We start from the raw sequence: 11579 nt of genomic DNA, 5'->3' as shown, positions 1-11579 counted from the left end.
AATCTTATCCCACCCAGACACCCACATTGCATGCCTTCCACACGGTTCTCACCTGACTGGCAGACAGCTGTGTGGGCTATCACTATCCTGCATGACTAGATTTCACACTTTAAATTATTTCCACATATTGCAAAGTTCCTCTGCTGTTTGAAACTGATGAGAACATTAAACAGGGTGAAGATTATACGGCTAGTATTTGGGGGTGGGACAGGGTATGTGTATCTTCATTCTTATTCAATTTATGTGTCCAGGGAGAATGCCAAAGTTGGCTTTCATCTGTGACTGATGGGGGTATGGTGATTGGTCAGAAAGTTCAGACCAATGACATTCAAACCAACACCATCAATAAATATAAGGCAACTATCTCTTTAAAGTCTGATTTTTCCTGTTATCTGATTTATAAATAGGGAAGAGGGGCTTAGGGGTTAAGGAAGGATGAAGAAGAAAATAAGCCTGCAAAAGAATCAGCTCCCTTCCTCTTAGTCCTGGGTGCCCTCCCCTTCCCTCTTTCCTCCCCTGTACTTTTTGGCTTTTATCCTCACTGCACCCCAGGGCTCTGGCTGATGTAATTCTAGAAGAGATGGGAAGGTGATACATGATTCACTCCTTTTATGTCTCAGTCTTCCAGGGGTGATATCATTAGAGTAAGAAGAGATGTTTTGAATGAAAAAAAACAAAAACTGAAAACAAATTTGCTGATAACATTCAGAGGGAAAAGAGTGGTGTGACAAAAGCAAAACTCAGTAGTTAGATGAAATACACATTCCAGAAAGCACCTGAGGTCCGGTTTACTCATCAAATTTAGCTTTGCCTTCTTGCAAGGTGAGACTCATGTTTCTTCTTTATGTAACCTGATGGTACTTTAAATGCAGTGAGACACTTTCCACATTCTTCCCCAGCCTAAGTAATCCTCCGTGTCCAACAATGCAGCATTGACTGCGTGAAGAACGGAGTGACTTCCAGTGACAAGAGAAATTGTTGCAGGTGGCAGCATGAGTCCATTCATCGGCCTCTCTCAACACAAACACCCCATATTCGTTTGTACAATTTGTTGTGTGTGTTTAGAGAAGAGGAGGGAGGAGTAGGACGGTGTCAAATAAACAATAGCATTACATACCCTCTCAACTATTATAGTTTCAGAGAAGAACACCTGTTCCACAAACACATGGTTCCCCCTGAAGAAATCATCCCTCTCACTGCCCTACAGTCAGCAGAATAGTAGATTTTAAATTAGAAAGGCTCTGTTATACTAAGAAAGCACAATTCCCTCCCAGGGATAAAGTGCTTTTAAGGGTTCTGCTTGTGAAAGAAGAGAGAACTGGCTGGTAGAATCCACCCCTGGCACCACACTGGAGATTAAAAAACCTCATGGGAGTCACCAAGGATCACAAGAAACATAAAAATTCTATTAGGAGCAAGTTGCCCTCGTTTCTAACAGGATTTAGTAATTTAATAAGCAGAACTCTTTCCTCTGTGTGGTACGCATCAGCAGCCCTAGCATCTGTGGATAAGTGATGCATGACAGAGCTAGAAATGTACTTGGATTGCTGGGGCTAGGAGCCATGACTGACATGTGGGAAACCACTCAGGGCTTAGGCAAGCAGGAGCCCGTTAGAGCCAGGATGTTCTGTACTCTGGGCACCAGGTTTTTCTGCAACATGGCCTCCTGCTCCTACTACCTCATCTATGCACACGGGCCACAGTGTGCCTGGGACCAAACCCTCACCACCAGCTCTGAAGTGATCCAATTTGAACAGTCTTGCCTAACCACCATTTTGGCGGTCTGAATGGCTAGGTAGCTCTGGAGCTTGGCACTCATTCCTTCCCCTCTCTAAGGCCGTTCAGTGGTACCAGCAAACATCCTTGGTTCCAACTTCCATGGAAAGTGGCCCTTCTGACAGCCTCCTAAACCCCTTCTTCATCTCTTTCCCCTCCTACTTCCTACTGTAACACATCATTCACCTCTGACTTTTTTTTTTTAGATGAGGCAACCCTTGGTTTACCTCACAGATTGCAAGGACCTTGTCAGCTTACAATCCTTTATTTTTTTATTTATTTTTTACACCTACAGCACCCGGTCTTCCTAGGTGGTCTCCCATCCAAGTACTAACCAGGCCCGAACCTGCTTAGCTTCTGAGATCAGACGGGATCAGGCTTGTTCGGGGTGGCATGGCCGTAGACTCACCTCTGACTTCTTATATAAACCAGCCTCCTACCTGATCCTCCTTCCCACAAAACTAGCTCAGACCTTAAATCATCTAAAGGAAAAGAAAACCCAAACTTGAAGGGAAAAAACAAACCAAGCACACAGTCATCAGGCAGCACCACTCTTGCACCACTCCAGGGCACCACTCCAGGACGTGCTCTGGCCCTGCCCCCACTTAGAGATAAACAAACTGAAGCATAGAGGAATGATGTCCTTCCCAAGGTTACACAAGATGGGGTCAAGACCCAGGGGTCCAGACTCTTCAACTCATGCTCTATTCGCATTCCTCCAGTTTTATGGCTTGTAACCAAATTTTTAGCTTTGGGATGGCAGAAACTGGCAGTTTAATTTTTCTTCCCCCCCTCCCCCACCGCTTTCTTTAGTACCCTACATTTCATACATAGTAGATACCCGGTGATAAATATTTGCGATGCCATTCATCAACACGCCACTCCCACTACTAAGTGTGAATGAGTCTACTAGCTGCATGATGCAGGAGGTAGAGAGGTCAGGTGTCTGTCTTCCGGGGAAGAATGCCACTGGTGGGTGGGTGGCAGCCCCCAGAAGAACTTGGCCTCCTCTTGCTTCCACTCCTGAGATCTAGTCTGGCAAGATCTTGCCCTTGAAGAGCAGGACTAATTTTAGGGTGGGGGAACTCGTCCCTTTGCATCATGATGATTAATCATCTGTATCCTTCCTGGTTGGCTGAATTCTCCTGTGACAGACATGTGTCTTTAGGCATCTCTGATTCAACAAACTTAGTACAGAGTCTGGCACTTAGTAGGTGCTCAGGAAATGCTAAGGAAGGAGTAAAGAAGCGATTCCATTTCAGTCTAGGAGAATAACTCTGGTAAAGCTCAAGGTCATCATCCAGATGGAAGAGCCAAGGTTTTAAGGATATATGTTTAGAAAGCACAGAAGATTGGGATTCAATTGACTCCTCAACTCGACATGAGGTAGAGTTGATTCCCAAGATTTTCCTTGGAATTTCTGTAATCTTCTTAGGGAAGGGTGGTTCTGATTTGGAGAAGGATGGCTTATTTGGAATTGTCTTTGAATGGCATTGGAGTCCCATCCCTGCTCATTTTAGCCCCAAGGTTATTGTTGACATCACTCCAATTTAAGCCAAATGAAGGCAAAAAGTCTTCCAGAAGAGCCTTGGATTCAGGCCTTGAAGTGACCTGGACTCCCTCTGCATTGACCCAGTCAAGTCGCTTCCATTCTCTAGCCTCAGGATCTTCATAGGTAAAATGGGTATTTTGGATTAGATAATAGCAAGACCTTCAGCACTGATGTTCTGAATTGAGAAGGAGCAAAGGTTAAAGTCAACTGTGTTTCTGCCTTCCTCCATCCCCTAGTGGGAGAGAATAGAAGACATCTCTGACCCTGGGCTAGAAACTATCTGGGGCTCTGGGGACAGAGCTCATTTTTAGAACCCACTGCAGCCTGGATCTTTACCAGAGTCTAATTTGGAGGTGATGTTTCCTTGGCCAATCCAGAGCAGGAGTTTCCTGTTGAGGCATCCCTTTCACTCCCGCAAAACTTGTAGGCTATGATGGGTCTGAATATGGGGACAGACACTGAATCAAAGGGCCAGGTTTAGGCCCATAAAATGACTTGCCTAAAATCATTAAGCAAATTGAGGCCAGAACTCAGGCCTCCTGACTCCAAGTCCTACACTATTTTCCCTATATCTTTTGGGTTGGGATAAGTTAGTTTGGAAACAACCCAGACACTATCCAAGGAAACTTGGCAGAGCCCAAGCATCTGATTCAAAGGTCATGAGGGCACCTGGCAGCAGGGTGTTCTGTTCTCCTAACAATAGAGACCAGAACCCACCTGCAGCAACTCTGGAAATAGGAGAGAGTCAATAACCCAAGCAAGCTTCCCCATCACCCCTTGCAACAGGCTCCTTCCTGTTCCAGGAGCTACCCCAATCTCAGATCTCTCTCCTGGGAGAACTCACTCTTAGCTGCCTGTCAGGGATTCTCCCTTCCCTCTGTTCCAGGGTTAGCCAACAATGGCTCAAGGGGTTTCCAGCTCTTTCCAAGATTTTCTACCCTCTCCCGCTCTGAGAGCCTGAGAGCAAGACCGAATCTCAGCACTTCTCCAGTCCAGCCTCTTCTTTTTACAGATGAGAAAACTGAGGCCCTGACAAGGGAAAGTACTTGTTCAGGTATCATAGGAAATTTCCAGCAAAGCCAAGATCAAACTTCTATTTTCCCTCACTCTCTTTCCAAGATGGCACACAAACCCTCGACAGGAATGCAGGGAGCCCTACTTCCTTGGTGACATCGGCCAATTGCATGGGTGTGAGGAGCAAGGCTCCCCTCCTTTCCACAAGTGGTAAAATTTGCACTTTTGCCTCCTCGAGCTATTGTTCCTCAGCCTACAGTGGACGTCCCAAACTCTTACCTAGATGGCCTTTTCAAGGAATTGACCTTTTATTAGGGGACTCTTGAACATTAAAAGCTGTTGAGATATAAAAAGCCAAATAGTAAGGGTCAAGCACTACAATGGGAAGAGGCTAGCTTAGGCAGGAAGAAATATTTTGGTGCAGGGAATACCTCTCTGAACATTACAGATATTCTAGCATCATAAACCATATTCCCAAAGGTTCCACTCTTGCAGCTAAACTCTCACTGAGAGAAGGAGAAAGTGTTGTTTCCAAGGTCACATGAGTTCAAGGGGATCAGGTGGGTAGGGCCACTGGGACCTGCACCAGCGCAACCCCAGTTCTGTGTTCCAGTTCAGGGCTTGCAAATGATTCCCAGGCACTACCTACAGATCTACAAAACCAGCAGCAGTTCCTACCCGCAGCTACTGTCTGTCCCCCTGCCCCTCAAGGCTTCCTCTGCAAATAAACTTGTCTTAGCCTTCACATGCCAACTTACCCCCAGCGTCCCTGATTCCCAGGGAAAACCATTCACCACCTGACTTGTAGTAGAGGAGCTAATCTCTTTAAAAGAGCACCACGTAATTAGCTGTTCTTGTTCGTGCCTGGACCAAACCATGCCGCTTGTCCAAATGAGACGTGTAGACATACCAAGGTGTGTGGGGCCCTTCCTCTTATATCTGTAGCAGCTGTTACAGTTGAAGGAAGCTTGCAGAGTCCATGGCTGGTCAGAATCTTTTGGAGATGTTCACATTGATGAAGTCAAAACAGGTTTCAGTCTCACACTATATCTCTGCCATTCCATTCCTTTGACCTAGGTCTTAGCAAATGACCAATATTAACTGACAAATGAGGGACTAAGGAGTTAGGGTGTGGTGGGGAGCAGTATTATTGTGGGCAAGGCTACAGCTAAAAGAGAACTGGACTTGAGACCCGGGCCTATCCCTAGTTTTCCCATACATTAGCTCCTTGACTTTGGGCAAGTTTTGTTTTGGGGGTAGTTTTTCTGTAAAATACCTAACTAAACTACTTCTTGCATGGTTTTGAGGCTCAAAATCTAAATATTGGATGACTAAGTGCTTTTTAAAGTGAACTGAAGGAAAGGAGCGGTCGCTCCTGGAATATTCACATTGAAGTAACACATGTCGGATGAGTGAGCCTTGTGGGTCTACCCCACAGGGTGAATTTGTATACGGGCAGGGACATTTTCCATGAAACGTAATTCCAGGGCCCAAAGGGGAAAAACAGGCAAAACCAAGGAAGTATTCTATTACATATAGGAAACAGTAAGTGGGTATTTAAATGGCAGGTTTTATGTGGAAAGATTATGGACTGATTTTTCCATCTGAAGCTCTAGATATCCACATGTGCTATGTGGCTCCATCTCTAGCCTGGCCTTTTCCATCAGCTATGCAGGAGAGCATGTCGCTGGCTGGATGTTTACTCATTCCCTATAATGGGATTCATTTTGTCAGCATTTGAGTATCAGCCCAGATCAATATTTCTAGAGTGATTAGTGTTTTGTACACACGCACATGCGCGCACGCGCGCGCGCGCACACACACACACACACACATGGCTTCCCAAAACTTTCCACTGATATTTGCAATCGTGATTTCATTTACCTCTCAAATTGATGTTCCTGAAAAGGACACAATCCTCCTAAAGTAATCCTTTTGACTGTTTTCTAGAAACATGAAGATTCTGAGATTTTCCTTGGAGACATTCTGTATAGAGTACATACAAGAATACTTAGGATCCTCTTGTCTTGATGAGACTGGGGGGTGTGTGTGTGTGTGTGTGTGTGTGTGTGTGTGTGTGTGTGTGTGTGTTCCTGTGAGTATGCCTGCCTGGGACTGTACTCAAGGGTGAATAGGAGCTGTACTGTAAACTCAAGCTGTTGTGGTTGGCATTAGTGTGAAATGATTAGTGAAAACTCATAGCACAATGAGAGAGCTATGCTGTTCCTCCCAGATTTCTGCCAAGAAAAACTTCAAATCACATTATCCTTTCCTTTCAATGATACTTTGAGTTTCTTTTTTGTTTGTTTTTAATCTTAAAATGTTATTATGCTAATAGAAACCACCAATATCCATTAGAAATGCTTTATATTGCTGGAGACAATGATTCAAAGAAATCTGCTACTAGGATGACCATAGATTCTTGTTTGCTCAGGACAGTCCCCATTTATGCCTGGTGTTCTCAAAAAATTAGTTATTCATCACTTAATGATGGAGATATATTCTGAGAAATGTGTTGTTAGGCGATTTGTCATCGTGTGATCATCATAGAGTGCACCTAGATGATATAGCCTACTAAACACCTATGCTATATGGTATACCCTTGCTCCCAAGCTGTACAACATGTTACTGTACTGAATACTGTAGGCCAGCAGCCTCCAACCATTTTGGCACCAGGGACTGGTGCTCCTATGAGAATCTAATGCCTGATGATCTGAGGTGGAGCTGAGATAGTGATGCTAGTGCTGGGGAGCAGCTGCAGATACAGATGAAATTTTGCTCTTTTGCTGGCCACTCACCTCCCTCTGCGCGGCCTGGTTCCTAACAGGCCATGGACCGGTACTGGTCCAAAACCCTGAGATTGAAGTGCATTGCACTACATTATAATGGCTATGATGTCCCTAGGGTCACTAGACAATAGGAATTTTTCAGCCCTATTATAATCTTTTGGGACCACCATATATGTTGTCCATCTTTGATCAAAATATGGTTATGTGGCACATGACTGTATAATAGAGCCACCTTTCACTCTCAAATTGTCTTAGTTTGGATGATAAAAAATATAGTTTCCTACCTATGACCTAGGTAATTTTGACCTTCATATATGCATGTCTTCATTCATTCGTTCCTCTTCTCTCCTTCACAGGGGAAACATTTATAATGCATCTATTGCGTGCCGAGCACCGTGCTAGTTCTGGGGATAAGGTGCGAGAGTATGAGGTAGGGGTGGGAAACAAGAAAGGGGAACAAGAAGTAGTCCTTGCTTTCATGGAGCTCATAACCCAGTGGAAAAGACCAAACCATAAAAAGAGGTATGGTCAGTATATGTGGAAAGTATTGAGTGAACACAGAGGAGAGGCAGCCAGCTCACCTCAGCCCACCCATGGGGTAGGAAGGAGGACATAGAAAGCTTCACAAAAGAGATGATCATCCTCTTCAGCCATCAAAGTGGTCTCCTCAAAGGCTCTGACTAAGTCATAAAACCTTGTCTGATCTAAGTTCTAGAAGGAGCATAGCCCTCCAGGGCTTTTTTTTTTTTTTTTTTTTGGTAGGGAGGGGTATAGGGGATGTTTCTGAAAACTCTTACCTGCAGCCTCTCTCCAGCCTTGTACTTCTAAAGGCTATTTCAGAAGAATATTTGAATTTTCTTTCTAATGGGTCCATTTCCTGATCCAGGATCTTGGCAACCAGCAAAAATAGGATACGATAGGTTATCATTAAATAGAGTAAAGAATGCCTTAATACATCCCATACTCTAGCTGCCTTAACATAATAAGAGTTTATTTCTCACTCGCGCAATATTTAGTATGAATATTCTCGGTTGTTAAGCAGTCATTCAGGGGCCCAGGCTCCTTGTATGTGTGACTCCACCATCTTCTGGAGCAGGAGTCATGAACCAAATTGGGTCTGCTGGCTGTTTTTGTATATGAAGTTTTATGGGAACACAATCATGCTCATTTATTTACATATTGTCTGTGGCTGCTTTGCACTACAATAGCAGATTTGAGTAGCTGCAAAAAAGAATGCTGTAGCCTACAAGCCTAAAATATTTACTGTTTGCCCCCAGAAAATGTTTGCTGACCCCATCTTAGTGCCTTGGAAGCCTAAAATATTTACTGTTTGGCCCTTTACAGAAAATGTTTGCTGACCCCGTCTTAGTGCCTTGGAGTTCTCTCTGGGTCATTGGCTTCCGGCCAGAGAATGTCCACCAGTGGACAGAGAGTTTGCATAATCATTTGGAGATTTTAATGGGCAGGCCTGGAAGTGACACATACAATTTTGACCACATTCCATTGGCCAGAACTCAGTTCATGGCTACATGTAACCGTGAGGGTATCTGGGAAATGTAGGAGAGGAAAATGGACTTGGGGAAGAAGTATATAGTCTCTGCAACAGAGATTGTTCATCTCATGACCATGGGCTCCAGGTTTAGATGAGCTAAGTATTTAGGAGGATCAGAGGAAATTGTTATTTATAAGAGTTTGTGAAGACATTCATCATATAGGTTGTACTTGGTCCTCAGGGCTGCTTTAAATAGCTCAGGACCCAGAGCTCAAATATGTTTTCAGAAACAGATGCTGTAAACATTGTCTAAAGGCTAGAAGGAATGTGTGAGGTAGCCTGTCTTCTCTCTGGGGATCTGTGAATTCCTGCAGCCTTTGGGATCTTTCTCTTGAGACAGCCCAGCCTGTAGATGGACAGCTCTGCTTCTTGAAAAGTTCTTCTAAGATTTGTGTCCCAGCAACCTGTTACACTGCCCTATGAGGCTGCAGAGAGCAAGTTGGCTGGTTCTTTTCCGATATACTGGGCTGATAGAAGCCCTGCCAGGAGAGTCCTTTTGCGTCTCATTCTTGGTTAGACCAGCTACCTGAGGGGAGGTACCTCTCCCACAGAGGCCTTAGCTATTCTCACCAGAGCTTAGACACCTGAGGAGAGAGACAGCTATGTTTTCCAAGTGAGAGGGAGATCTGGACAGATGTGTGAGTGGTCACCGTGTGCTCTGAGAAGACTCTAAGTGAATTCCACCCTCCACCAAGGTGTCTGATAGCGGTCCCCCTCTGTCCCCTCTCAGAAAGGATTCTCCTGACGAGCTGAATCAGCACACTGGCCCAGAGCATGGGCAGGATAGGGGGACTTTTACTTTATACTATATGGTACTGGTCGGATTTTCAATTTTATTAGCATGTTACACTTATAATAGGCTAATATAATGAAAAATAAAGAACAACTGTATAACGCATTTTAGAAATATTTTAATTCAAATAATTAAAAAAAAAAAAGGCTTGTGGAACCTAATGAGATTATCTGGGAAATTTACTGGTATGGGTGTTAATTATAGCATTACTTCATTAGTTATTAGTCTTTGATAAGTTTAGGGATAAACCTGCAGAGTTGAAATAAATGTGTCATTGTCAAGAAATAAAAAAGAAGAAAGGAGAGAAGGAAGGAGGGAAGGAAGGAAAGAGGGAAAGAAGGAAGGAAGGAAGGAAGGAAGGAAGGAAGGAAGGAGGGAAGGAAACTGTAGCTGCATTTTTAAAGCTGCTGGGAAATAATCTTCAGAGGAAGGAAGGAAGGAAGGAAGGAAGGAAGGAAGGAAGGAAGGAAGGAAGGAAGGAAGGAAGGAAAGAAGGAAGCAAAGGAAAAAAGATAAAAAGAAAAAAGGAAACAAAAGCAACAAGTTGTCTTATAGAGGTAACCACCACCTGGGGCTAAGCACAGCTTCCAGCTCAGAGGGCTGGGTTGCACGCCGTTTCTGGGTTTGCATCCCATTTCTGTTCTTCGTTTTGCACTCTGTTCTTCAAGGTTCCCAAGTGACATTACACAAAAAAGTTCAGTTCTCCCCTTGTGACATTGCCCAAAGAGGTCGGGTGCTTTCATTTATAAATAGGGATAATTATGCTTCTTTATGGCATTGTGCAATTCAAAGGAAATCATGAAGATAAGACACATAATTCCATATAAGACACTTATATGGAAGAGTGTGATACAAATGTGAGGAATTTTCATTGCTGTCTCCCTGGAGAAACCTGGAGGACAGCTGGGGCTGGGTCTCAGGAGGGTTGAGAAGTGTGCCTGACACAGAGTCTGGCCACATGGCAGCTGAGCCTGCTCTGTCCTTCTCTACTTGCGTCCTGAGAATTCTGCTTCCTCCAAAACTTTTTGAGAATGAAGACCCAGTATTTCCTTAAGACTTACATTCCTGAAGACCAGACCTGGACTAGAGTAGCCCCATCAAGGGACTAATCCCCTGGAAGGCTGTTTCTGGCCGGCGATTCTCTCCAGCAAGCCATTCCTCTCTCCTTCTGAGGAGGCCACTCTTCTATATTAGTGGTACCTTACACCTTATAAAGGATGCTTCTCAGCCATTTTCTCTCCTGATGCTCATAACCTCTCAGGGAGGCAGGTAGGGCAGCAGCAATAGCTCCACTTTTAGATGAGAGACCTGGGGATTAAAGAATGGAATGGAATAGAAAGAAAGGCCGCCACCAAGTGTTTAGCACCTGCTGTATGCAATGTAAAGTGCTGGGCACTTCAAGTGCAGCTCTCTATTGGTGGTGGAGTAAGTAATAGGCAGATCTGGCACTGTGGTCCGAATCTTTAGATTCTGAGTGCTGTATAAGCCCAGAATGACATGGGCAGAAGGAGTATGGCCATTGGATACTGGGGGATGGATGGGCAGACAGGCAAGAGAGCAATAGGGAGGGGCAGGTGGGGGTGGGGAGGAGAAGTTGGCAGCAGGCAAGTATGAGGCTGTGGGTGGGGTTGGGGCCATAGGTCCCATTATGTGGCTGTCATCAAAGTGCCCAGATAAATAAAGGATTGCAATTACAGGGAGACGTGGGTTTGGGAATCTCCCAGCAGCAGGGCCTAGATGTTAATTAAGCCTAAGATAGGTTATTATCTCTCTCCATTGGATTGAACAGAAGGAAACTTATGCAGACAGCAGGTTGGGGACTTGCCCATATGGATGTTATGTGTTATTATTTTTGGTTTTTAAGAGGCACCCAACCTGGGGTTTTGGGGAACAGCTAAGGGGAAGGAGGCCACCTTTAAGTGCTAGCCACTGAGGACATATATCCCACTCCTCCCTCACAGTTAAAGAAAGGCCTGACTAGGCACTGAGCATTTACCCATGACTTCCTGAAGCCATCTAACTTGTGTTCCCACACTGGGGCTGCAACGGAGCCAGAGAACAGAGTGTGGGGTGCAGAGTGCAGGGACTCTGCAGACAATTCCA

At 44.7% G+C, this 11579-nt stretch overlaps 1 pseudogene; it reads right to left on the bottom strand.

The window, feature by feature from the left end:
* Nucleotides 1-2062: 2062 nt before the first annotated feature.
* Nucleotides 2063-2181, bottom strand: LOC112473684 (annotated as a pseudogene).
* Between the last annotated feature and the right edge of the window lie 9398 nt (nucleotides 2182-11579).

Source organism: Pteropus alecto, unplaced genomic scaffold (assembly GCF_000325575.1).
Source record: "Pteropus alecto unplaced genomic scaffold, ASM32557v1 scaffold311, whole genome shotgun sequence".
Classification (NCBI taxonomy): Eukaryota; Metazoa; Chordata; class Mammalia; order Chiroptera; family Pteropodidae; genus Pteropus; species Pteropus alecto.
This window is presented reverse-complemented; position numbering and strand designations above follow the sequence as displayed.